Source organism: Pristiophorus japonicus, unplaced genomic scaffold (assembly GCF_044704955.1).
Source record: "Pristiophorus japonicus isolate sPriJap1 unplaced genomic scaffold, sPriJap1.hap1 HAP1_SCAFFOLD_685, whole genome shotgun sequence".
NCBI classification, from domain to species: Eukaryota; Metazoa; Chordata; class Chondrichthyes; family Pristiophoridae; genus Pristiophorus; species Pristiophorus japonicus.
The window spans coordinates 203292-229060 of NW_027254598.1; the positions used below are offsets into that span (position 1 = coordinate 203292).

General features: G+C 44.0%; 16 non-coding genes across 16 annotated transcripts; all 16 read left to right on the plus strand.

Annotated features, from left to right (window-relative positions):
• Window positions 1–2425: 2425 nt before the first annotated feature.
• Window positions 2426–2497, plus strand: trnad-guc (transfer RNA aspartic acid (anticodon GUC)). The gene has a single exon. It is a non-coding gene; the product is annotated as a tRNA-Asp (tRNA).
• A 219-nt stretch (window positions 2498–2716) lies between these two features.
• On the plus strand, window positions 2717–2797 carry trnap-agg (transfer RNA proline (anticodon AGG)). The gene has a single exon. It is a non-coding gene; the product is annotated as a tRNA-Pro (tRNA).
• A 1595-nt stretch (window positions 2798–4392) lies between these two features.
• trnad-guc (transfer RNA aspartic acid (anticodon GUC)) lies at window positions 4393–4464 on the plus strand. Its single transcript has one exon. It is a non-coding gene; the product is annotated as a tRNA-Asp (tRNA).
• Window positions 4465–6358: 1894 nt separating this feature from the next.
• trnad-guc (transfer RNA aspartic acid (anticodon GUC)) lies at window positions 6359–6430 on the plus strand. The gene has a single exon. It is a non-coding gene; the product is annotated as a tRNA-Asp (tRNA).
• A 219-nt stretch (window positions 6431–6649) lies between these two features.
• Window positions 6650–6730, plus strand: trnap-agg (transfer RNA proline (anticodon AGG)). Its single transcript has one exon. It is a non-coding gene; the product is annotated as a tRNA-Pro (tRNA).
• A 1595-nt stretch (window positions 6731–8325) lies between these two features.
• trnad-guc (transfer RNA aspartic acid (anticodon GUC)) lies at window positions 8326–8397 on the plus strand. Its single transcript has one exon. It is a non-coding gene; the product is annotated as a tRNA-Asp (tRNA).
• Window positions 8398–10315: 1918 nt separating this feature from the next.
• On the plus strand, window positions 10316–10387 carry trnad-guc (transfer RNA aspartic acid (anticodon GUC)). The gene has a single exon. It is a non-coding gene; the product is annotated as a tRNA-Asp (tRNA).
• A 219-nt stretch (window positions 10388–10606) lies between these two features.
• trnap-agg (transfer RNA proline (anticodon AGG)) lies at window positions 10607–10687 on the plus strand. Its single transcript has one exon. It is a non-coding gene; the product is annotated as a tRNA-Pro (tRNA).
• Window positions 10688–12282: 1595 nt separating this feature from the next.
• Window positions 12283–12354, plus strand: trnad-guc (transfer RNA aspartic acid (anticodon GUC)). Its single transcript has one exon. It is a non-coding gene; the product is annotated as a tRNA-Asp (tRNA).
• Window positions 12355–14249: 1895 nt separating this feature from the next.
• Window positions 14250–14321, plus strand: trnad-guc (transfer RNA aspartic acid (anticodon GUC)). Its single transcript has one exon. It is a non-coding gene; the product is annotated as a tRNA-Asp (tRNA).
• A 1895-nt stretch (window positions 14322–16216) lies between these two features.
• On the plus strand, window positions 16217–16288 carry trnad-guc (transfer RNA aspartic acid (anticodon GUC)). The gene has a single exon. It is a non-coding gene; the product is annotated as a tRNA-Asp (tRNA).
• Window positions 16289–18182: 1894 nt separating this feature from the next.
• On the plus strand, window positions 18183–18254 carry trnad-guc (transfer RNA aspartic acid (anticodon GUC)). Its single transcript has one exon. It is a non-coding gene; the product is annotated as a tRNA-Asp (tRNA).
• A 1888-nt stretch (window positions 18255–20142) lies between these two features.
• trnad-guc (transfer RNA aspartic acid (anticodon GUC)) lies at window positions 20143–20214 on the plus strand. Its single transcript has one exon. It is a non-coding gene; the product is annotated as a tRNA-Asp (tRNA).
• Window positions 20215–20430: 216 nt separating this feature from the next.
• On the plus strand, window positions 20431–20512 carry trnas-aga (transfer RNA serine (anticodon AGA)). Its single transcript has one exon. It is a non-coding gene; the product is annotated as a tRNA-Ser (tRNA).
• Window positions 20513–22380: 1868 nt separating this feature from the next.
• On the plus strand, window positions 22381–22462 carry trnas-aga (transfer RNA serine (anticodon AGA)). The gene has a single exon. It is a non-coding gene; the product is annotated as a tRNA-Ser (tRNA).
• Window positions 22463–24049: 1587 nt separating this feature from the next.
• Window positions 24050–24121, plus strand: trnad-guc (transfer RNA aspartic acid (anticodon GUC)). The gene has a single exon. It is a non-coding gene; the product is annotated as a tRNA-Asp (tRNA).
• Window positions 24122–25769: the final 1648 nt, after the last annotated feature.

Genomic DNA, 25769 nt, shown 5'->3' on the forward strand with positions numbered 1-25769 from the left:
CTCACTCAGTCTGCCTCTTCTTCTCAGTCTCGACTTTCTGTCTCTTGTTGCCTCGATCTCGTTGTCTGTCTCTCCCTGTTTTTCGGTTTGGCTCTGTCTCTCATTGTGTCTGTCGACTTCTCATGGTGTCCAGTTCTGTTCAGCTCGATTCCTGCTCTGACAGCTACATTACCTGTCAGCTCCTCGTTAGGAAAGTGGTGAGTATCCCTGCCTGTCACGCGGGAGACCGGGGTTCAATTCAAAAGGGAGAATTTTACTTCTGTTTCTTGGAAGAGTTTCATATTAAAAAGTTCCAGAGCAATAAAGAACTGTAAAAATACACGTAGAGAAGAGAGCCACTTCCAGATTTTTCGGAAACGGAGACTTTTTCACGATTCTTTGGCAGTCTGATGACTGAGTTTTTTCTGAGTTAATCTCTACCAAGTACTCACCAGGTTCTCACAGAACCAGAATAGCCGAGTGGTAATGGCGTTGGCGTTAAAATTCAATTGTTTTTTTTCCGCGTGGGTTCGTACCCCACTCCTGGTATCTCTTTCATTTGACACGGATTTCCTCCCATTCTGATCAGTAAAACCGGATTTTCATCGTTTGAATCAGCAATTTTCTGCAACAATGTGACAATCTGAACCGATAATGAAATGTATCCGTGTCGCTCGGTCTCTGCCTCTCGCTCTCACTTCACAGAACAGAGCATTGTTCAGATGTTTGAGTCTTTGTCTCTCTCAGTCTGACTCACCCTGTCTGTACCTGAAAAAGACAGTAATCGTGGCCGAGTGGTTAAGGCGATGGACTAGCAATGCATTGGGTTATCCCGCTAATGTTCGAATCCTGCCGACTTGCATTTTTCATTCCATTTCACAATTTAACCGGTTCTCTGCCAAACTGATCCTGAGATCGATGGAATAACGTCCCACAGCTTTCAACACTGACATTTTTTTCTCATTTTTATTAATCTGCAATATTCACGATACATCCGTTTCAAAAATCGCAAACATCAGTCAAAGATGCGACAGTGATTCAGCCAGTCGATCCCTCGAGATGACGAAGGCATCTGTGCATGCCCGTTGGTGCGTGCACATTTTTGGTTATGTGTGTGCGTGTCTTTGTTTCTGTCTATCTCTATATATGTCTCTGTGTATGTGCATCTGTCTGTGGAAATCATCATCATGAATTTGGTATGTCCTGGAACTAATAAAAAAGACTTGGGGGAAATAAAAGGTTGTGAACTTTTGTATCGGCTTTGGTTCAGTGGCAGCACTCTCGACTGAATCGGGAGTTTGTGTGTTCAAGTCGCACCTCTGAGACTTGAGCATTATCATCCTGGCAAACACTCAAGTGCAGCACTTGGGGAATTTTGCAATGTTGAAGCTGTTGACTTTCGGATGAAATGGTAAATTGAATCTCCGTCTGCACCCTCGGGTGGATATGAAAGTTCGCAGTGCATTACTCGAAAAAGAATAGGAGAGTTGCCCCCGTCTCAATATTCCTAAAAATGTTCCTAAATGCTCACTGAAAACCGATGTGTATGTGTTTGTATGTGGGGTCGGGGTTAAAGCCCAGATTCTCACAGAGACGGAATGCAGGCTCTCACAGGACGAGGAGCGCCGAGTGGTTGAGGCGTTGGCCTTGAATTTTAATGGATTTTTCCCGCGTGGGTTCGCACACCACTCCTGGTATCTCTTTAATTTAACACGGATTTCCTCCCATTCTGATCAGTGAGACCGGATTTTCATCGGTTGAATCAGCAATTTTCTGTAACAATGTGACACTCTGAACCGATAATGAAATGAAATTGTGAAATGTATCTGCGTCGCTCGGTCTCTCCCTCTCTCTCTCTTCAGAGAGTTGTGTATGTGTTTGTATGTTTGAGTCTTTGTCTCTCTCAGTCTGACTCACTCTGGCTGTCCCTGTTTCTCTGTTTGTCTCTGTCTCTCAATCTGTCTCTTTCTCACGGTGCCACGTCTGTTCCAATGGGATTCTCTCAGATTCTTTGTCTGACTGGCTCTCTCTTTCCCATCATTTCGGTCTGTCCATGTCTTTGCCTGTCACTGTTAGTCCCTGCCTCTAAGCTGAGAAGCTTTTCCATCATTTTCTGTTTCAGTCTCTATCGCTCTCTCTCCATCTGTCTCTTTCCTTGTAACTGTCTTTATCATTGTCTTTCTATCACTCTTTCCCTTTCTCTCTCTCAATAGATCAAACGCACACACATCTCTGTATATGTATATGTTTGAGTCTTTTTCTCACTCAGTCTGCCTCTTCTTCTCAGTCTCACACTTTCTGTCTCTCGTTGTCTCTATCTCGCTGTCTGTCTCTCCCTGTTTGTCGGTATGTCTCTGTCTCTCAATGTGTCTGTCGACTTCTCATGGTGTCCAGTTCTGTTCACAGTGGCTCGATTACTGCTCTGGCAGAACTGGTACACGTCAGTTCCTCGTTAGTATAGTGGTGAGTATCCCTGCCTGTCACGCGGGAGACCGGGGTTCAATTCCCCGACGGGGAGGCAGTTGTTTCAAAATGTAGAATTTTACTTCTGTTTCTTGGAAGAGATTCGTATTAAAAAGTTCCAGAGCAATATCGAACTGTAAAAATACAGATAGAGGAGATTGCCTGGTCCAGATTTTTCGCAAACGGAGAATTTTTCAGGTGTCTTTGACCGTCTGCTGCACAGAGATGGATGACTGAGTTTTTTCTGAGTCACATTTAAAAAGGCAGCGACACAGTAGTCGTGGCCGAGTGGTTAAGGCGATGGACTAGGAATCCATTGGGTTATCCCGCACATGGTCGAATCCTGCCGACTACCATTCTCAGCATTTTTCATTCCATTTCACAATTTAACCGGTTCTCTGCCAAACTGATTCTGAGATCGATGGAATAACGTCCCACACCTTTCAACACTGAAATTTTTTTCTCATTTTTATTAATCTGCAATATTCACGATACATCCGTTTCAAAAATCGCAAACATCAGTCAAAGTTCCGACAGTGATTCAGCCAGTCGATCCCTCGAGATGACGAAGGCATCTGTGCATGCCCGTTGGTGCGTGCACATTTTTGGTTATGTGTGTGCGTGTCTTTGTTTCTGTCTATCTCTATATATGTCTCTGTGTATGTGCAACTGTCTGTGGAAATCATCATCATGAATTTGGTATGTCCTGGAACTTATAAAAAAGACTTGGGGGAAATAATAAGGTTGTGAACTTTTGTATCGGCTTTGGTTCAGTGGCAGCACTCTCGACTGAATCTGGAGTTTGTGTGTTCAAGTCGCACTTCTGAGACTTGAGCATTATCATCCTGGCAAACACTCAAGTGCAGCACTTGAGGAATTTTGCAATGTTGAAGCTGTTGACTTTCGGATGAAATGGTAAATTGAATCTCCGTCTGCACCCTCGGGTGGATATGAAAGTTCCCAGTGCATTACTCGAAAAAGAATAGGAGAGTTGCCCCCGTCTCAATATTCCGAAAAATGTTCCTAAATGCTCACTGAAAACCGATGTGTATGTGTTTGTATGTGGGGTCGGGGTTGAAGCCCAGATTCTCACAGAGACGGAATGCAGGCTCTCACAGGACGAGGATCGCCGAGTGGTTGAGGTGTTGGCCTTGAATTTTAAAGGATTTTTCTCGCGTGGGTTCGCACACCACTCCTGGTATCTCTTTAATTTAACACGGATTTCCTCCCATTCTGATCAGTGAGACCGGATTTTCATCGGTTGAATCAGCAATTTTCTGTAACAATGTGACACTCTGAACCGATAATGAAATGAAATTGTGAAATGTATCTGCGTCGCTCGGTCTCTCCCTCTCTCTCTCTTCAGAGAGTTGTGTTGGTGTTTGTATGTTTGAGTCTTTGTCTCTCTCAGTCTGACTCACTCTGGCTGTCCCTGTTTCTCTGTTTGTCTCTCTCTCCAAATCTGTCTCTTTCTCACGGTGCCACGTCTGTTCCAATGGGATTCTCTCAGATTCTTTGTCTGACTGGCTCTCTCTTTCCCATCATTTGGGTCTGTCCATGTCTTTGCCTGTCTCTGTCAGTCCCTGCCTGTAAGCTGAGAAGTATGTCCATCATTTTCTGTTTCAGTCTCCATCGCTCTCTCTCCGTCTGTCTCTTTCCTTGTAACTGTCTTTATCATTGTCTTTCTATCACTCTTTCCCTCTCTCTCTCTTAATAGATCAAACACACACACATCTCTGTATATGTATATGTTTGAGTCTTTTTCTCACTCAGTCTGCCTCTCCTTCTCAGTCTCACACTTTCTGTCTCTCGTTGTCTCTATCTCGCTGTCTGTCTCTCCCTGTTTGTCGGTTTGTCTCTGTCTCTCAATGTGTCTGTTGACTTCTCATGGTGTCCCGTTCTGTTCACAGTGGTTCGATTACTGCTCTGGCAGAATAAGCGCACGTCAGTTCCTCGTTAGTATAGTGGTGAGTATCCCCGCCTGTCACGCGGGAGACCGGGGTTCAATTCCCCGACGGGGAGGCAGTTGTTTCAAAATGTAGAATTTTACTTCTGTTTCTTGGAAGAGATTCATATTAAAAAGTTCCAGAGCAATATCGAACTGTAAAAATACAGGTAGAGGAGATTGCCTGGTCCAGATTTTTAGCAAACGGAGAATTTTTCAGGCGTCTTTGGCCGTCTGCTGCACAGAGATGGATGACTTAGTTTCTTCTGAGGAACGTTTAAAAAGGCAGCGACACAGTAGTCGTGGCCGAGTGGTTAAGGCGGTAGACTAGAAATCCATTGGGTTATCCCGCTAATGTTCGAATCCTGCCGACTACGATTCTCAGCATTTTCATTCCATTTCACAATTTAACCGGTTCGCTGCCAAACTGATCCTGAGATCGATGGAATAACGTCCCACACCTTTCAACACTGACATTTTTTTCTCATTTTTATTAATCTGCAATATTCACGATACATCCGTTTCAAAAATCGCAAACATCAGTCAAAGTTGCGACAATGATTCAGCCTGTCTATCCCTCGAGATGACGAAGGCATCTGTGCATGCCCGTTGGTGCGTGCACATTTTTGGTTATGTGTGTGCGTGTTTTTGTGTCTGTCTATCTCTATATATGTCTCTGTGTATGTGCAACTGTCCGTGGAAATCATCACCATGAATTTGGTATGTCCTGGAACTTATAAAAAAGACTTGGGGGAAATGATAAGGTTGTGAACTTTTGTATCGGCTTTGGTTCAGTGGCAGCACTCTCGACTGAATCGGGAGTTTGTGTGTTCAAGTCGCACTTCTGAGACTTGAGCATTATCATCTTGTCTAACACTCAAGTGCAGCACTTGGGGAATTTTGCAATGTTGAAGCTGTTGACTTTCGGATGAAATGGTAAATTGAATCTCCGTCTGCACCCTCGGGTGGATATGAAAGTTCCCAGTGCATTACTCGAAAAAGAATAGGAGAGTTGCCCCCGTCTCAATATTCCTAAAAATGTTCCTAAATGCTCACTGAAAACCGATGTGTATGTGTTTGTATGTGGGGTCGGGGTTAAAGCCCAGATTCTCACAGAGACGGAATGCAGGCTCTCACAGGACGAGGAGCGCCGAGTGGTTGAGGCGTTGGCCTTGAATTTTAATGGATTTTTCCCGCGTGGGTTCGCACACCACTCCTGGTATCTCTTTAATTTAACACGGATTTCCTCCCATTCTGATCAGTGAGACCGGATTTTCATCGGTTGAATCAGCAATTTTCTGTAACAATGTGACACTCTGAACCGATAATGAAATGAAATTGTGAAATGTATCTGCGTCGCTCGGTCTCTCCCTCTCTCTCTCTTCAGAGAGTTGTGTATGTGTTTGTATGTTTGAGTCTTTGTCTCTCTCAGTCTGACTCACTCTGGCTGTCCCTGTTTCTCTGTTTGTCTCTGTCTCTCAATCTGTCTCTTTCTCACGGTGCCACGTCTGTTCCAATGGGATTCTCTCAGATTCTTTGTCTGACTGGCTCTCTCTTTCCCATCATTTCGGTCTGTCCATGTCTTTGCCTGTCACTGTTAGTCCCTGCCTCTAAGCTGAGAAGCTTTTCCATCATTTTCTGTTTCAGTCTCTATCGCTCTCTCTCCATCTGTCTCTTTCCTTGTAACTGTCTTTATCATTGTCTTTCTATCACTCTTTCCCTTTCTCTCTCTCAATAGATCAAACGCACACACATCTCTGTATATGTATATGTTTGAGTCTTTTTCTCACTCAGTCTGCCTCTTCTTCTCAGTCTCACACTTTCTGTCTCTCGTTGTCTCTATCTCGCTGTCTGTCTCTCCCTGTTTGTCGGTTTGTCTCTGTCTCTCAATGTGTCTGTCGACTTCTCATGGTGTCCAGTTCTGTTCACAGTGGCTCGATTACTGCTCTGGCAGAACTGGTACACGTCAGTTCCTCGTTAGTATAGTGGTGAGTATCCCTGCCTGTCACGCGGGAGACCGGGGTTCAATTCCCCGACGGGGAGGCAGTTGTTTCAAAATGTAGAATTTTACTTCTGTTTCTTGGAAGAGATTCGTATTAAAAAGTTCCAGAGCAATATCGAACTGTAAAAATACAGATAGAGGAGATTGCCTGGTCCAGATTTTTCGCAAACGGAGAATTTTTCAGGTGTCTTTGACCGTCTGCTGCACAGAGATGGATGACTGAGTTTTTTCTGAGTCACATTTAAAAAGGCAGCGACACAGTAGTCGTGGCCGAGTGGTTAAGGCGATGGACTAGGAATCCATTGGGTTATCCCGCACATGGTCGAATCCTGCCGACTACCATTCTCAGCATTTTTCATTCCATTTCACAATTTAACCGGTTCTCTGCCAAACTGATTCTGAGATCGATGGAATAACGTCCCACACCTTTCAACACTGAAATTTTTTTCTCATTTTTATTAATCTGCAATATTCACGATACATCCGTTTCAAAAATCGCAAACATCAGTCAAAGTTCCGACAGTGATTCAGCCAGTCGATCCCTCGAGATGACGAAGGCATCTGTGCATGCCCGTTGGTGCGTGCACATTTTTGGTTATGTGTGTGCGTGTCTTTGTTTCTGTCTATCTCTATATATGTCTCTGTGTATGTGCAACTGTCTGTGGAAATCATCATCATGAATTTGGTATGTCCTGGAACTTATAAAAAAGACTTGGGGGAAATAATAAGGTTGTGAACTTTTGTATCGGCTTTGGTTCAGTGGCAGCACTCTCGACTGAATCTGGAGTTTGTGTGTTCAAGTCGCACTTCTGAGACTTGAGCATTATCATCCTGGCAAACACTCAAGTGCAGCACTTGAGGAATTTTGCAATGTTGAAGCTGTTGACTTTCGGATGAAATGGTAAATTGAATCTCCGTCTGCACCCTCGGGTGGATATGAAAGTTCCCAGTGCATTACTCGAAAAAGAATAGGAGAGTTGCCCCCGTCTCAATATTCCGAAAAATGTTCCTAAATGCTCACTGAAAACCGATGTGTATGTGTTTGTATGTGGGGTCGGGGTTGAAGCCCAGATTCTCACAGAGACGGAATGCAGGCTCTCACAGGACGAGGATCGCCGAGTGGTTGAGGTGTTGGCCTTGAATTTTAATGGATTTTTCTCGCGTGGGTTCGCACACCACTCCTGGTATCTCTTTAATTTAACACGGATTTCCTCCCATTCTGATCAGTGAGACCGGATTTTCATCGGTTGAATCAGCAATTTTCTGTAACAATGTGACACTCTGAACCGATAATGAAATGAAATTGTGAAATGTATCTGCGTCGCTCGGTCTCTCCCTCTCTCTCTCTTCAGAGAGTTGTGTTGGTGTTTGTATGTTTGAGTCTTTGTCTCTCTCAGTCTGACTCACTCTGGCTGTCCCTGTTTCTCTGTTTGTCTCTCTCTCCAAATCTGTCTCTTTCTCACGGTGCCACGTCTGTTCCAATGGGATTCTCTCAGATTCTTTGTCTGACTGGCTCTCTCTTTCCCATCATTTGGGTCTGTCCATGTCTTTGCCTGTCTCTGTCAGTCCCTGCCTGTAAGCTGAGAAGTATGTCCATCATTTTCTGTTTCAGTCTCTATCGCTCTCTCTCCGTCTGTCTCTTTCCTTGTAACTGTCTTTATCATTGTCTTTCTATCACTCTTTCCCTCTCTCTCTCTTAATAGATCAAACACACACACATCTCTGTATATGTATATGTTTGAGTCTTTTTCTCACTCAGTCTGCCTCTCCTTCTCAGTCTCACACTTTCTGTCTCTCGTTGTCTCTATCTCGCTGTCTGTCTCTCCCTGTTTGTCGGTTTGTCTCTGTCTCTCAATGTGTCTGTTGACTTCTCATGGTGTCCCGTTCTGTTCACAGTGGTTCGATTACTGCTCTGGCAGAATAAGCGCACGTCAGTTCCTCGTTAGTATAGTGGTGAGTATCCCCGCCTGTCACGCGGGAGTCCGGGGTTCAATTCCCCGACGGGGAGGCAGTTGTTTCAAAATGTAGAATTTTACTTCTGTTTCTTGGAAGAGATTCATATTAAAAAGTTCCAGAGCAATATCGAACTGTAAAAATACAGGTAGAGGAGATTGCCTGGTCCAGATTTTTAGCAAACGGAGAATTTTTCAGGCGTCTTTGGCCGTCTGCTGCACAGAGATGGATGACTTAGTTTCTTCTGAGGAACGTTTAAAAAGGCAGCGACACAGTAGTCGTGGCCGAGTGGTTAAGGTGGTAGACTAGAAATCCATTGGGTTATCCCGCTAATGTTCGAATCCTGCCGACTACGATTCTCAGCATTTTCATTCCATTTCACAATTTAACCGGTTCGCTGCCAAACTGATCCTGAGATCGATGGAATAACGTCCCACACCTTTCAACACTGACATTTTTTTCTCATTTTTATTAATCTGCAATATTCACGATACATCCGTTTCAAAAATCGCAAACATCAGTCAAAGTTGCGACAATGATTCAGCCTGTCTATCCCTCGAGATGACGAAGGCATCTGTGCATGCCCGTTGGTGCGTGCACATTTTTGGTTAATTGTGTGCGTGTTTTTGTGTCTGTCTATCTCTATATATGTCTCTGTGTATGTGCAACTGTCCGTGGAAATCATCACCATGAATTTGGTATGTCCTGGAACTTATAAAAAAGACTTGGGGGAAATGATAAGGTTGTGAACTTTTGTATCGGCTTTGGTTCAGTGGCAGCACTCTCGACTGAATCGGGAGTTTGTGTGTTCAAGTCGCACTTCTGAGACTTGAGCATTATCATCTTGTCTAACACTCAAGTGCAGCACTTGGGGAATTTTGCAATGTTGAAGCTGTTGACTTTCGGATGAAATGGTAAATTGAATCTCCGTCTGCACCCTCGGGTGGATATGAAAGTTCCCAGTGCATTACTCGAAAAAGAATAGGAGAGTTGCCCCCGTCTCAATATTCCTAAAAATGTTCCTAAATGCTCACTGAAAACCGATGTGTATGTGTTTGCATGTGGGGTCGGGGTTGAAGCCCAGATTCTCACAGAGACGGAATGCAGGCTCTCACAGGACGAGGAGCGCCGAGTGGTTGAGGCGTTAGCCTTGAATTTTAATGGATTTTTCCCGCGTGGGTTCGCACACCACTCCTGGTATCTCTTTAATTTAACACGGATTTCCTCCCATTCTGATCAGTGAGACCGGATTTTCATCGGTTGAATCAGCAATTTTCTGTAACAATGTGACACTCTGAACCGATAATGAAATGAAATTGTGAAATGTATCTGCGTCGCTCGGTCTCTCCCTCTCTCTCTCTTCAGAGAGTTGTGTATGTGTTTGTATGTTTGAGTCTTTGTCTCTCTCAGTCTGACTCACTCTGGCTGTCCCTGTTTCTCTGTTTGTCTCTGTCTCTCAATCTGTCTCTTTCTCACGGTGCCACGTCTGTTCCAATGGGATTCTCTCAGATTCTTTGTCTGACTGGCTCTCTCTTTCCCATCATTTCGGTCTGTCCATGTCTTTGCCTGTCACTGTTAGTCCCTGCCTGTAAGCTGAGAAGCTTTTCCATCATTTTCTGTTTCAGTCTCTATCGCTCTCTCTCCATCTGTCTCTTTCCTTGTAACTGTCTTTATCATTGTCTTTCTATCACTCTTTCCCTCTCTCTCTCTCAATAGATCAAACGCACACACATCTCTGTATATGTATATGTTTGAGTCTTTTTCTCACTCAGTCTGCCTCTTCTTCTCAGTCTCACACTTTCTGTCTCTCGTTGTCTCACACTTTCTGTCTCTCGTTGTCTCTATCTCGCTGTCTGTCTCTCCCTGTTTGTCGGTTTGTCTCTGTCTCTCAATGTGTCTGTCGACTTCTCATGGTGTCCAGTTCTGTTCACAGTGGCTCGATTACTGCTCTGGCAGAACTGGTACACGTCAGTTCCTCGTTAGTATAGTGGTGAGTATCCCTGCCTGTCACGCGGGAGACCGGGGTTCAATTCCCCGACGGGGAGGCAGTTGTTTCAAAATGTAGAATTTTACTTCTGTTTCTTGGAAGAGATTCGTATTAAAAAGATCCAGAGCAATATCGAACTGTAAAAATACAGATAGAGGAGATTGCCTGGTCCAGATTTTTCGCAAACGGAGAATTTTTCAGGTGTCTTTGACCGTCTGCTGCACAGAGATGGATGACTGAGTTTTTTCTGAGTCACATTTAAAAAGGCAGCGACACAGTAGTCGTGGCCGAGTGGTTAAGGCGATGGACTAGGAATCCATTGGGTTATCCCGCGCATGGTCGAATCCTGCCGACAACCATTCTCAGCATTTTTCATTCCATTTCACAATTTAACCGGTTCTCTGCCAAACTGATTCTGAGATCGATGGAATAACGTCCCACACCTTTCAACACTGAAATTTTTTTCTCATTTTTATTAATCTGCAATATTCACGATACATCCGTTTCAAAAATCGCAAACATCAGTCAAAGTTCCGACAGTGATTCAGCCAGTCGATCCCTCGAGATGACGAAGGCATCTGTGCATGCCCGTTGGTGCGTGCACATTTTTGGTTATGTGTGTGCGTGTCTTTGTTTCTGTCTATCTCTATATATGTCTCTGTGTATGTGCAACTGTCTGTGGAAATCATCATCATGAATTTCGTATGTCCTGGAACTTATAAAAAAGACTTGGGGGAAATAATAAGGTTGTGAACTTTTGTATCGGCTTTGGTTCAGTGGCAGCACTCTCGACTGAATCTGGAGTTTGTGTGTTCAAGTCGCACTTCTGAGACTTGAGCATTATCATCTTGTCTAACACTCAAGTGCAGCACTTGGGGAATTTTGCAATGTTGAAGCTGTTGACTTTCGGATGAAATGTTAAATTGAATCTCCGTCTGCACCCTCGGGTGGATATGGAAGTCCCCAGTGCATTACTCGAAAAAGAATAGGAGAGTTGCCCCCGTCTCAATATTCCTAAAAATGTTCCTAAATGCTCACTGAAAACCGATGTGTATGTTTTTGTATGTGGGGTCGGGGTTGAAGCCCAGATTGTCACAGAGACGGAATGCAGGCTCTCACAGGACGAGGATCGCCGAGTGGTTGAGGCGTTGGCCTTGAATTTTAATGGATTTTTCCCGCGTGGGTTCGCACACCACTCCTGGTATCTCTTTAATTTAACACGGATTTCCTCCCATTCTGATCAGTGAGACCGGATTTTCATCGGTTGAATCAGCAATTTTCTGTAACAATGTGACACTCTGAACCGATAATGAAATGAAATTGTGAAATGTATCTGCGTCGCTCGGTCTCTCCCTCTCTCTCTCTTCAGAGAGTTGTGTATGTGTTTGTATGCTTGAGTCTTTGTCTCTCTCAGTCTGACTCACTCTGGCTGTCCCTGTTTCTCTGTTTGTCTCTGTCTCTCAATCTGTCTCTTTCTCACGGTGCCACGTCTGTTCCAATGGGATTCTCTCAGATTCTTTGTCTGACTGGCTCTCTCTTTCCCATCATTTCGGTCTGTCCATGTCTTTGCCTGTCTCTGTTAGTCCCTGCCTGTAAGCTGAGAAGTATGTCCATCATTTTCTGTTTCAGTCTCTATCGCTCTCTCTCCATCTGTCTCTTTCCTTGTAACTGTCTTTATCATTGTCTTTCTATCACTCTTTCCCTCTCTCTCTCTTAATAGATCAAACACACACACATCTCTGTATATGTATATGTTTGAGTCTTTTTCTCACTCAGTCTGCCTCTCCTTCTCAGTCTCACACTTTCTGTCTCTCGTTGTCTCTATCTCGCTGTCTGTCTCTCCCTGTTTGTCGGTTTGTCTCTGTCTCTCAATGTGTCTGTTGACTTCTCATGGTGTCCAGTTCTGTTCACAGTGGTTCAATTACTGCTCTGGCAAAACAGGTACACGTCAGTTCTTCGTTAGTATAGTGGTGAGTATCCCTGCCTGTCACGCGGGAGACCGGGGTTCAATTCCCCGACGGGGAGGCAGTTGTTTCAAAATGTAGAATTTTACTTCTATTTCTTGGAAGAGATTCATATTAAAAAGTTCCAGAGCAATATCGAACTGTAAAAATACAGGTGGAGGAGATTGCCTCGTCCAGATTTTTAGCAAACGGAGAATTTTTCAGGCGTCTTTGGCCGTCTGCTGCACAGAGATGGATGACTGAGTTTTTTATGAGTCACGTTTAAAAAGGCAGCGACACAGTAGTCGTGGCCGAGTGGTTAAGGCGGTAGACTAGAAATCCATTGGGTTATCCCGCTAATGTTCGAATCCTGCCGACTACGATTCTCAGCATTTTTCATTCTATTTCACAATTTAACCGGTTCGCTGCCAAACTGATCCTGAGATAGATGGAATAACGTCCCACACCTTTCAACACTGACATTTTTTTCTCATTTTTATTAATCTGCAATATTCACGATACATCAGTTTCAAAAATCGGAAACATCAGTCAAAGTTGTGACAATGATTCAGCCTGTCTATCCCTCGGGATGACGAAGGCATCTGTGCATGCCCGTTGGTGCGTGCACATTTTTGGTTATGTGTGTGCGTGTCTTTGTGTCTGTCTATCTCTATATATGTCTCTGTGTATGTGCAACTGTCTGTGCAAATCATCACCATGAATTTGGTATGTCCTGGAACTTATAAAAAAGACTTGGGGGAAATAATAAGGTTGTGAACTTTTGTATCGGCTTTGGTTCAGTGGCAGCACTCTCGACTGAATCGGGAGTTTGTGTGTTCAAGTCGCACTTCTGAGACTTGAGCATTATCATCTTGTCTAACACTCAAGTGCAGCACTTGGGGAATTTTGCAATGTTGAAGCTGTTGACTTTCGGATGAAATGGTAAATTTAAGCTCCGTCTGCACCCTCGGGTGCATATGAAAGTTCCCAGTGCATTACTCGAAAAAGAATAGGAGAGTTGCCCCCGTCTCAATATTCCTAAAAATGTTCGTAAATGCTCACTGAAAGCCGATGTGCATGTGTTTGTATGTGGGGTCGGGGTTGAAGCCCAGATTGTCACAGAGACGGAATGCAGGCTCTCACAGGACGAGGATCGCCGAGTGGTTGAGGCGTTGGCCTTGAATTTTAATGGATTTTTCCCGCGTGGGTTCGCACACCACTCCTGGTATCTCTTTAATTTAACACGGATTTCCTCCCATTCTGATCAGTGAGACCGGATTTTCATCGGTTGAATCAGCAATTTTCTGTAACAATGTGACACTCTGAACCGACAATGAAATGAAATTGTGAAATGTATCTGCGTCGCTCGGTCTCTCTCTCTCTCTCTCTTCAGAGTGTTGTGTATGTGTTTGTATGTTTGAGTCTTTGTCTCTCTCAGTCTGACTCACTCTGGCTGTCCCTGTTTCTCTGTTTGTCTCTGTCTCTCAATCTGTCTCTTTCTCACGGTGCCACGTCTGTTCCAATAGGATTCTCTCAGATTCTTTGTCTGACTGGCTCTCTCTTTCCCATCATTTCGGTCTGTCCATGTCTTTGCCTGTCTCTGTTAGTCCCTGCCTGTAAGCTGAGAAGTATGTCCATCATTTTCTGTTTCAGTCTCTATCGCTCTCTCTCCATCTGTCTCTTTCCTTGTAACTGTCTTTATCATTGTCTTTCTATCACTCTTTCCCTCTCTCTCTCTTAATAGATCAAACACACACACATCTCTGTATATGTATATGTTTGAGTCTTTTTCTCACTCAGTCTGCCTCTCCTTCTCAGTCTCACACTTTCTGTCTCTCGTTGTCTCTATCTCGCTGTCTGTCTCTCCCTGTTTGTCGGTTTGTCTCTGTCTCTCAATGTGTCTGTTGACTTCTCATGGTGTCCAGTTCTGTTCACAGTGGTTCGATTACTGATCTGGCAGAACGGGTCCACGTCAGTTCCTCGTTAGTATAGTGGTGAGTATCCCTGCCTGTCACGCGGGAGACCGGGGTTCAATTCCCCGACGGGGAGGCAGTTGTTTCAAAATGTAGAATTTTACTTCTATTTCTTGGAAGAGATTCATATTAAAAAGTTCCAGAGCAATATCGAACTGTAAAAATACAGGTAGAGGAGATTGCCTCGTCCAGATTTTTAGCAAACGGAGAATTTTTCAGGCGTCTTTGGCCGTCTGCTGCACAGAGATGGATGACTGAGTTTTTTATGAGTCAGGTTTAAAAAGGCAGCGACACAGTAGTCGTGGCCGAGTGGTTAAGGCGGTAGACTAGAAATCCATTGGGTTATGCCGCTAATGTTCGAATCCTGCCGACTACGATTTTCAGCATTTTTCATTCTATTTCACAATTTAACCGGTTCGCTGCCAAACTGATCCTGAGATGGATGGAATAACGTCCCACACCTTTCAACACTGACATTTTTTTCTCATTTTTATTAATCTGCAATATTCACGATACATCCGTTTCAAAAATCGCAAACATCAGTCAAAGTTGTGACAATGATTCAGCCTGTCTATCCCTCGAGATGACGAAGGCATCTGTGCATGCCCGTTGGTGCGTGCACATTTTTGGTTATGTGTGTGCGTGTCTTTGTGTCTGTCTATCTCTATATATGTCTCTGTGTATGTGCAACTGTCTGTGGAAATCATCACCATGAATTTGGTATGTCCTGGAACTTATAAAAAAGACTTGGGGGAAATGATAAGGTTGTGAACTTTTGTATCGGCTTTGGTTCAGTGGCAGCACTCTCGACTGAATCGGGAGTTTGTGTGTTCAAGTCGCACTTCTGAGACTTGAGCATTATCATCTTGTCTAACACTCAAGTGCAGCACTTGGGGAATTTTGCAATGTTGAAGCTGTTGACTTTCGGATGAAATGGTAAATTTAAGCTCCGTCTGCACCCTCGGGTGCATATGAAAGTTCCCAGTGCATTACTCGAAAAAGAATAGGAGAGTTGCCCCCGTCTCAATATTCCTAAAAATGTTCGTAAATGCTCACTGAAAGCCGATGTGCATGTGTTTGTATGTGGGGTCGGGGTTGAAGCCCAGATTGTCACAGAGACGGAATGCAGGCTCTCACAGGACGAGGATCGCCGAGTGGTTGAGGCGTTGGCCTTGAATTTTAATGGATTTTTCCCGCGTGGGTTCGCACACCACTCCTGGTATCTCTTTAATTTAACACGGATTTCCTCCCATTCTGATCAGTGAGACCGGATTTTCATCGGTTGAATCAGCAATTTTCTGTAACAATGTGACACTCTGAACCGACAATGAAATGAAATTGTGAAATGTATCTGCGTCGCTCGGTCTCTCTCTCTCTCTCTCTTCAGAGTGTTGTGTATGTGTTTGTATGTTTGAGTCTTTGTCTCTCTCAGTCTGACTCACTCTGGCTGTCCCTGTTTCTCTGTTTGTCTCTGTCTCTCAATCTGTCTCTTTCTCACGGTGCCACGTCTGTTCCAATAGGATTCTCTCAGATTCTTTGTCTGACTGGCTCTCTCTTTCCCATCATTTCGGTCTGTCCATGTCTTTGCCTGTCTCTGTTAGTCCCTGCCTGTAAGCTGAGAAGTATGTCCATCATTTTCTGTTTCAGTCTCTATCGCTCTCTCTCCATCTGTCTCTTTCCTTGTAACTGTCTTTATCATTGTCTTTCTATCACTCTTTCCCTCTCTCTCTCTTAATAGATCAAACACACACACATCTCTGTATATGTATATGTTTGAGTCTTTTTCTCACTCAGTCTGCCTCTCCTTCTCAGTCTCACACTTTCTGTCTCTCGTTGTCTCTATCTCGCTGTCTGTCTCTCCCTGTTTGTCGGTTTGTCTCTGTCTCTCAATGTGTCTGTTGACTTCTCATGGTGTCCAGTTCTGTTCACAGTGGTTCGATTACTGATCTGGCAGAACGGGTCCACGTCAGTTCCTCGTTAGTATAGTGGTGAGTATCCCTGCCTGTCACGCGGGAGACCGGGGTTCAATTCCCCGACGGGGAGGCAGTTGTTTCAAAATGTAGAATTTTACTTCTATTTCTTGGAAGAGATTCATATTAAAAAGTTCCAGAGCAATATCGAACTGTAAAAATACAGGTAGAGGAGATTGCCTCGTCCAGATTTTTAGCAAACGGAGAATTTTTCAGGCGTCTTTGGCCGTCTGCTGCACAGAGATGGATGACTGAGTTTTTTATGAGTCAGGTTTAAAAAGGCAGCGACACAGTAGTCGTGGCCGAGTGGTTAAGGCGGTAGACTAGAAATCCATTGGGTTATGCCGCTAATGTTCGAATCCTGCCGACTACGATTTTCAGCATTTTTCATTCTATTTCACAATTTAACCGGTTCGCTGCCAAACTGATCCTGAGATGGATGGAATAACGTCCCACACCTTTCAACACTGACATTTTTTTCTCATTTTTATTAATCTGCAATATTCACGATACATCCGTTTCAAAAATCGCAAACATCAGTCAAAGTTGTGACAATGATTCAGCCTGTCTATCCCTCGAGATGACGAAGGCATCTGTGCATGCCCGTTGGTGCGTGCACATTTTTGGTTATGTGTGTGCGTGTCTTTGTGTCTGTCTATCTCTATATATGTCTCTGTGTATGTGCAACTGTCTGTGGAAATCATCACCATGAATTTGGTATGTCCTGGAACTTATAAAAAAGACTTGGGGGAAATGATAAGGTTGTGAACTTTTGTATCGGCTTTGGTTCAGTGGCAGCACTCTCGACTGAATCGGGAGTTTGTGTGTTCAAGTCGCACTTCTGAGACTTGAGCATTATCATCTTGTCTAACACTCAAGTGCAGCACTTGGGGAATTTTGCAATGTTGAAGCTGTTGACTTTCGGATGAAATGTTAAATTGAATCTCCGTCTGCACCCTCGGGTGGATATGGAAGTTCCCAGTGCATTACTCGAAAAAGAATAGGAGAGTTGCCCCCGTCTCAATATTCCTAAAAATGTTCCTAAATGCTCACTGAAAACCGATGTGTATGTTTTTGTATGTGGGGTCGGGGTTGAAGCCCAGATTGTCACAGAGACGGAATGCAGGCTCTCACAGGACGAGGATCGCCGAGTGGTTGAGGCGTTGGCCTTGAATTTTAATGGATTTTTCCCGCGTGGGTTCGCACACCACTCCTGGTATCTCTTTAATTTAACACGGATTTCCTCCCATTCTGATCAGTGAGACCGGATTTTCATCGGTTGAATCAGCAATTTTCTGTAACAATGTGACACTCTGAACCGATAATGAAATGAAATTGTGAAATGTATCTGCGTCGCTCGGTCTCTCCCTCTCTCTCTCTTCAGAGAGTTGTGTATGTGTTTGTATGCTTGAGTCTTTGTCTCTCTCAGTCTGACTACTCTGGCTGTCCCTGTTTCTCTGTTTGTCTCTGTCTCTCAATCTGTCTCTTTCTCACGGTGCCACGTCTGTTCCAATGGGATTCTCTCAGATTCTTTGTCTGACTGGCTCTCTCTTTCCCATCATTTGGGTCTGTCCATGTCTTTGCCTGTCTCTGTTAGTCCCTGCCTGTAAGCTGAGAAGTATGTCCATCATTTTCTGTTTCAGTCTCTATCGCTCTCTCTCCATCTGTCTCTTTCCTTGTAACTGTCTTTATCATTGTCTTTCTATCACTCTTTCCCTCTCTCTCTCTTAATAGATCAAACACACACACATCTCTGTATATGTATATGTTTGAGTCTTTTTCTCACTCAGTCTGCCTCTCCTTCTCAGTCTCACACTTTCTGTCTCTCGTTGTCTCTATCTCGCTGTCTGTCTCTCCCTGTTTGTCGGTTTGTCTCTGTCTCTCAATGTGTCTGTTGACTTCTCATGGTGTCCAGTTCTGTTCACAGTGGTTCGATTACTGATCTGGCAGAACGGGTACACGTCAGTTCCTCGTTAGTATAGTGGTGAGTATCCCTGCCTGTCACGCGGGAGACCGGGGTTCAATTCCCCGACGGGGAGGCAGTTGTTTCAAAATGTAGAATTTTACTTCTATTTCTTGGAAGAGATTCATATTAAAAAGTTCCAGAGCAATATCGAACTGTAAAAATACAGGTAGAGGAGATTGCCTCGTCCAGATTTTTAGCAAACGGAGAATTTTTCAGGCGTCTTTGGCCGTCTGCTGCACAGAGATGGATGACTGAGTTTTTTATGAGTCAGGTTTAAAAAGGCAGCGACACAGTAGTCGTGGCCGAGTGGTTAAGGCGGTAGACTAGAAATCCATTGGGTTATGCCGCTAATGTTCGAATCCTGCCGACTACGATTCTCAGCATTTTTCATTCTATTTCACAATTTAACCGGTTCGCTGCCAAACTGATCCTGAGATGGATGGAATAACGTCCCACACCTTTCAACACTGACATTTTTTTCTCATTTTTATTAATCTGCAATATTCACGATACATCCGTTTCAAAAATCGCAAACATCAGTCAAAGTTGTGACAATGATTCAGCCTGTCTATCCCTCGAGATGACGAAGGCATCTGTGCATGCCCGTTGGTGCGTGCACATTTTTGGTTATGTGTGTGCGTGTCTTTGTGTCTGTCTATCTCTATATATGTCTCTGTGTATGTGCAACTGTCTGTGGAAATCATCACCATGAATTTGGTATGTCCTGGAACTTATAAAAAAGACTTGGGGGAAATAATAAGGTTGTGAACTTTTGTATCGGCTTTGGTTCAGTGGCAGCACTCTCGACTGAATCGGGAGTTTGTGTGTTCAAGTCGCACTTCTGAGACTTGAGCATTATCATCTTGTCTAACACTCAAGTGCAGCACTTGGGGAATTTTGCAATGTTGAAGCTGTTGACTTTCGGATGAAATGGTAAATTTAAGCTCCGTCTGCACCCTCGGGTGCATATGAAAGTTCCCAGTGCATTACTCGAAAAAGAATAGGAGAGTTGCCCCCGTCTCAATATTCCTAAAAATGTTCGTAAATGCTCACTGAAAGCCGATGTGCATGTGTTTGTATGTGGGGTCGGGGTTGAAGCCCAGATTGTCACAGAGACGGAATGCAGGCTCTCACAGGACGAGGATCGCCGAGTGGTTGAGGCGTTGGCCTTGAATTTTAATGGATTTTTCCCGCGTGGGTTCGCACACCACTCCTGGTATCTCTTTAATTTAACACGGATTTCCTCCCATTCTGATCAGTGAGACCGGATTTTCATCGGTTGAATCAGCAATTTTCTGTAACAATGTGACACTCTGAACCGACAATGAAATGAAATTGTGAAATGTATCTGCGTCGCTCGGTCTCTCTCTCTCTCTCTCTTCAGAGAGTTGTGTATGTGTTTGTATGTTTGAGCCTTTGTCTCTCTCAGTCTGACTCACTCTGGCTGTCCCTGTTTCTCTGTTTGTCTCTGTCTCTCAATCTGTCTCTTTCTCACGGTGCCACGTCTGTTCCAATGGGATTCTCTCAGATTCTTTGTCTGACTGGCTCTCTCTTTCCCATCATTTCGGTCTGTCCATGTCTTTGCCTGTCTCTGTTAGTCCCTGCCAGTAAGCTGAGAAGCATTTCCATCATTTTCTGTTTCAGTCTCTATCGCTCTCTCTCCATCTGTCTCTCTCCTTGTCACTGTCTTTATCATTGTCTTTCTCTCACTCTTTCCCTTTCTCTCTTAATAGATCAAACACACAAATCTCTGTCTCTGTATGTGTTTGAGTCTTTTTCTCACCCAATCTGCCTCTCCTTCTCAGTCTCACCCTTTCTGTCTCTCGTTGTCTCTGTCTCGGTGTCTGTCTCTCCCTGTTTGTCGGTTTGTCTCTGTCTCACAATGTGTCTGTCGACTTCTCATGGTGTCCAGTTCTGTTCACAGCTCGATTCCTGCTCCGACAGAGCAGCTATCCGTCAGTTCCTCGTTAGTATAGTGGTGAGTATCCCCGCCTGTCACGCGGGAGACCGGGGTTCAATTTCCCGATGGGGAGGCAGATGTTTCAAAATGTTGATTTTTACTTCTGTTTCTTGGTAGATACATATTAAAAATTCCATAGCGAAATCGAACTGTGAAAATGCAGGTAGAGGAGTTTGCCTCTTTTTGATTTTTAGCAAACTGAGACTTTTTCAGGATTCTTTGGCCGTCTGCTGCACAGAGATGGATGACTGAGTTTTTTCTGAGTAACGTTTAAAAAGCCAGCGACACAGTAGTCGTGGCCGAGTGGTTAAGGCGATGGACTAGAAATCCATTGGGATTTTCCCGCGCAGGTTCGAATCCTGCCGACTACGATTCTCAGCATTTTTCATTCCATATCACAATTTAACCAGTTCTCTCCCAAACTGATCATGTGATAATTGGAATAACGTCCCACACCTTTCAACACTGACATTTGTTCTCATTTTTATTAATCTGCAATATTCACGATACATCCGATTAAAAAATCGCAACAATCAGTCAAAGTTGCGACAGTGATTCAGCCTGTCTATCCCTCGAGATGTCTAAGGCAGCTGTGCATGCCCGTTGGTGCGTGTAAATTTTTGGTTATGTGTGTCTCTGTGTCTGTCTATCTCTATTTTTGTCTCTGTGTATGTGCAACTGTCTGTGGAAATCATCACCATGAATTTGGTATGTCCTGGAACTTATAAAAAAGACTTGGGGAAAATAATACGGTTGTGAACTTTTGTATCGGCTTTGGTTCAGTGGCAGCATTCTCGACTGAATCAGGAGTTTGTGTGTTCAAGTCGCACTGCTTCGACTTGAGCATATCATCTTGGCTAACACTCAAGTGCAGCACTTGTGGAATTTTGCAATGTTGAAGCTGTTGACTTTCGGATGAAATGTTAAATTGAAGCTCCGTCTGCACCCTCGGGTGGATATGAAAGATCCCAGAGCATTACTCGAAACAGAGTAGGAGAGTTGCCCCCGTGTAAATATTACTAAAAATGTTCGTAAATGCTCACTAAAAGACTATGTGCATGTGTTTGTATGTGGGGTTGGGGTTGAAGCCCAGTTTGTCACAGAGACAGAATCCAAGCTCTCACAGGGCCAGGATAACCGAGTGGTTATGTCGTTGGCCTTAAACTTCAAAGGGTTTTCCACCGTGGGTTCTTCCCCACTCCTGGTTTCTATTTATTTTAACACAGATTTCCTCCCATTCTGATCAGTGATGTCCGATTTTCATCGGTTGAATCAACAATTTTCTGTAACTATGTGTCACTCTGAACCGATAATGAAATGAAATTGTGAAATGTATCTGTGTCGCTCGGTCTCTGCCTCTCTCTCTCTCTCCACAGAGCTGTGTATGTGTTTGTATGTCTGAGTCTTTGTCTCTCTCAGTCTGACTCACTCTGTCTGTCCCTGTTTCTCCGTTTGTCTCAGTCTCTCAATCTGTCTCTTTCTCACGGTGCCCACGTCTGTTCCAATGGGATTCTCTCAGATGCTTTGTCTGACTGGCTCTCTCTTTCCCATCATTTCGGTCTGTCCATTTCTTTGCCTGTCTCTGTTAGTCCCTGCCTCTAACCTGAGAATCATTTCCATCATTTTCTGTTTTAGTCTCTATCTCTTTCTCTCTATCTGTCTCTCTCCTTGTCACTGTCTTTATCATTGTCTTTCTCTCACTCTTTCCCTTTCTCTCTTAATAGATCAAACACACAAATCTCTGTCTCTGTATGTGTTTGAGTCTTTTTCTCACCCAATCTGCCTCTCCTTCTCAGTCTCACCCTTTCTGTCTCTCGTTGTCTCTGTCTCGGTGTCTGTCTCTCCCTGTTTGTCGGTTTGTCTCTGTCTCTCAATGTGTCTGTCGACTTCTCATGGTGTCCAGTTCTGTTCACAGCTCGATTCCTGCTCCGACAGAGCAGCTATCCGTCAGTTCCTCGTTAGTGTAGTGGTGAGTATCCCCGCCTGTCACGAAGGAGACCGGGGTTCAATTTCCCGACGGGGAGGCAGCAGTTTCAAAATGTGATTTTTACTTCTGTTTCTTGGTCGATACATATTAAAAATTCCAGAGCGAAATCGAACTGTGAAAATACATGTGGAGGAGTTTGCCTCTTCCAGATTTTTAGCAAACGGAGACTTTTTCAGGATTCTTTGGCCGTCTGCTGCACAGAGATGGATGACTGAGTTTTTTCTGAGTAACGTTTAAAAAGCCAGCGACACAGTAGTCGTGGCCGAGTGGTTAAGGCGATGGACTAGAAATCCATTGGGGTTTTCCCGCCCAGGTTCGAATCCTGCCGACTACGATTCTCAGCATTTTTCATTCCATTTCACAATTTAACCAGTTCTCTCCCAAACTGATCATGTGATAATTGGAATAACGTCCCACACCTTTCAACACTGACATTTGTTCTCATTTTTATTAATCTGCAATATTTACGATACATCCGTTTAAAAAATCGCAACAATCAGTCAAAGTTGCGACAGTGATTCAGCCTGTCTATCCCTCGAGATGTCTAAGTCATCTGTGCATGCCCGTTGGTGCGTGTAAATTTTTGGTTATGTGTGTCTCTGTGTCTGTCTATCTCTATTTTTGTCTCTGTGTATGTGCAACTGTCTGTGGAAATCATCACCATGAATTTGGTATGTCCTGGAACTTATAAAAAAGACTTGGGGAAAATAATACGGTTGTGAACTTTTGTATCGGCTTTGGTTCAGTGGCAGCATTCTCGACTGAATCAGGAGTTTGTGTGTTCAAGTCGCACTCCTTGGACTTGAGCATATCATCTTGGCTAACACTCAAGTGCAGCACTTGGGGAATTTTGCAATGTTGAAGCTGTTGACTTTCGGATGAAATGTTAAATTGAAGCTCCGTCTGCACCCTCGGGTGGATATGAAAGGTCCCAGAGCATTACTCGAAACAGAGTAGGAGAGTTGCCCTCGTGTCAATATTCCTAAAAATGTTCGTAAATGCTCACTAAAAGACTATGTGCATGTGTTTGTATGTGGGGTTTGGGTTGAAGCCCAGTTTGTCACAGAGACAGAATCCAAGCTCTCACAGGGCCAGGATAACCGAGTGGTTATGTCGTTGGCCTTAAACTTCAAAGGGTTTTCCACCGTGGGTTCTTCCCCACTCCTGGTTTCTATTTATTTTAACACAGATTTCCTCCCATTCTGATCAGTGATGTCCGATTTTCATCGTTTGAATCAACAATTTTCTGTAACTATGTGTCACTCTGAACCGATAATGAAATGAAATTGTGAAATGTATCTGTGTCGCTCGGTCTCTGCCTCTCTCTCTCTCTCCACAGAGCTGTGTATGTGTTTGTATGTCTGAGTCTTTGTCTCTCTCAGTCTGACTCACTCTGTCTGTCCCTGTTTCTCTGTTTGTCTCAGTCTCTCAATCTGTCTCTTTCTCACGGTGCCACGTCTGTTCCAATGGGATTCTCTCAGACTCTTTGTCTGACTGGCTCTCTCTTTCCCATCATCATTTCGGTCTGTCCATGTCTTTGCCTATCTCTGTTAGTCCCTGCTTGTAAGCTGAGAAGTATTTTCATCATTTTCTGTTTTAGTCTCTATCGCTCTCTCTCTATCTCTCTCTCTCCGCGTCACTGTCTTTATTCATTGTCTTTCTCTCACTCTTTCCCTTTCTCTCTTAATAGATCACACACACACATCTCTGTATATGTATATATTTGATTCTTTTTCGCACTCAGTCTGCCTCTCCTTCTCAGTCTCACACAAACTGTCTCTCGTTGTCTCTATCTCGCTGTCTGTCTCTCCCTGTTTGTCGGTTTTTCTCTGTCTCTCAATGTGTCTGTCGACTTCTCCTGGTGTCCAGTTCTGTTCACAGTGACTCGATTCCTGCTCTGACAGAGCTGCTACACGTCAGTTCCTCGTTAGTATAGTGGTGAGTATCCCTGCCTGTCACGCGGGAGACCGGGGTTCAATTCCCTGATGAGGAGGCAGTTGTTTCAAGATGTCGAATTTTACTTCTCTTTCTTGGAAGAGATGCATATTAAAAAGTTCCAGAGCAATATCTTGTGTTGGGGGACTTTACGAACCGAGCTACCATTACCAGTCGCTCCCTTCTGTACTGTGCAATGATTGTAAAGCTAATTCAGTGACTTGAGCCATTCTAAAATGTCTCACTGTTTTAGATGATGCATTTCACTTGCTTGTCTAATTTGGAAAGAGTTCAGAATTGTGCATTGTGACGAAGTTTTCCTTTACAGGTGGAGCCAAATTTGTTTCAAAATATTCTGTTCCCACCCTGCCCCAACCCCCCTCCCCCCCCACCGCACCCCCAACCCCCAATTTCAGAACACTGCAGTACTGACTTGGACGGTCACAAGTTCGATCCTTGATCTGGGCTGTTAGTTGAGCTCAGCCAAGGCAGCAGTTCACAGGTTATAATTGTCCTCTGTACAACTGGGAAGTGTGTGGATGTCATTTGAGGACAGGAGTTGAGGCTGTGATGCCTACCACAGTGGAAATCCTGCTGGCACTCACTGAATCGACTGACCGTGAGGCACTAGAGGTTAACTAATGTCTGTGGAATTGCACCGAGCCAGATTCATCACTTTCTGGAGATAATAAAGCTCAGGCGATGAAATGAATGTTGATTTTAGACAGTAAATGTCTAGAATAAGGAATTTAGGAGGGACAGGAGGGGACAGAATGTTCCATAGAATCTAGAATTGTCTATTCTTAATTTATATCCTGTACTTAAAGTAACAACGTTTGTAACCACCATTTATTTGCAGGGTATTAGAAGGGGAGGATCTGCAACTGGGAAATGCAATCCAGACATCGTGTCAAGATTTGACAGATTCCCCAGATTGATCAGGATCATCTTATCATCAGCCTTTGTAAAAACACCAATCACAACGGGGAGAAACAGGACACCTGTTCTGTGTGTGGATGCTCCTACAACCAATCGTTCAGCCTGTGAGACTCGTGCACCCACCTGACTCAACACTGCAAATGTGGGGACAGCGGGAATGGATGCTGTTGTGCGTGGAAAGAGATTCAGTCGCTCATCTCACCAACTGACATTCGAGCAGATAGATAACAAACTTTCCCCTGTGAATATAGAGCTGGGTTGTTAGTCCGTGATGTGTTCACTTATTCATCTTGGTGACTCTAAACCTTTGCCAATTATTTCATGTGATCAGTTTACATGTACATATTTTTTAAAATGCATTTGCTGAGTGGATTCAAATTTAAATTGAACCCAGGTTTGCAGGCGGGGTGCTCCATTCACACATCGAAGGTGAGAGAGATGCTGTGGGGCACACGCTAAGTCCAGTATCTGAAAGTGATTACCAGACTGGGAACTTGTCCCGGAGAGTAACTGATTGTATGAGAACTGTAATAATCCAGAATTAGAAAGAAGAAAAGGCCCAAATTGGTGCAGTCAGTAACAGGACATCAGTTAGTCCCCTCTGGTCTTGGAGATATCAAATATCGACACACTGTGTTATTTGAAATATGAAAATATTAAGCTTTAGCCCAGTTATAGGTTATTCACATCAACAGAAACAAACCCCAAGTGATACAACAAACATGATTCAATCAGGATGCGATTAACAGCAGCAAAAACAATAGAAT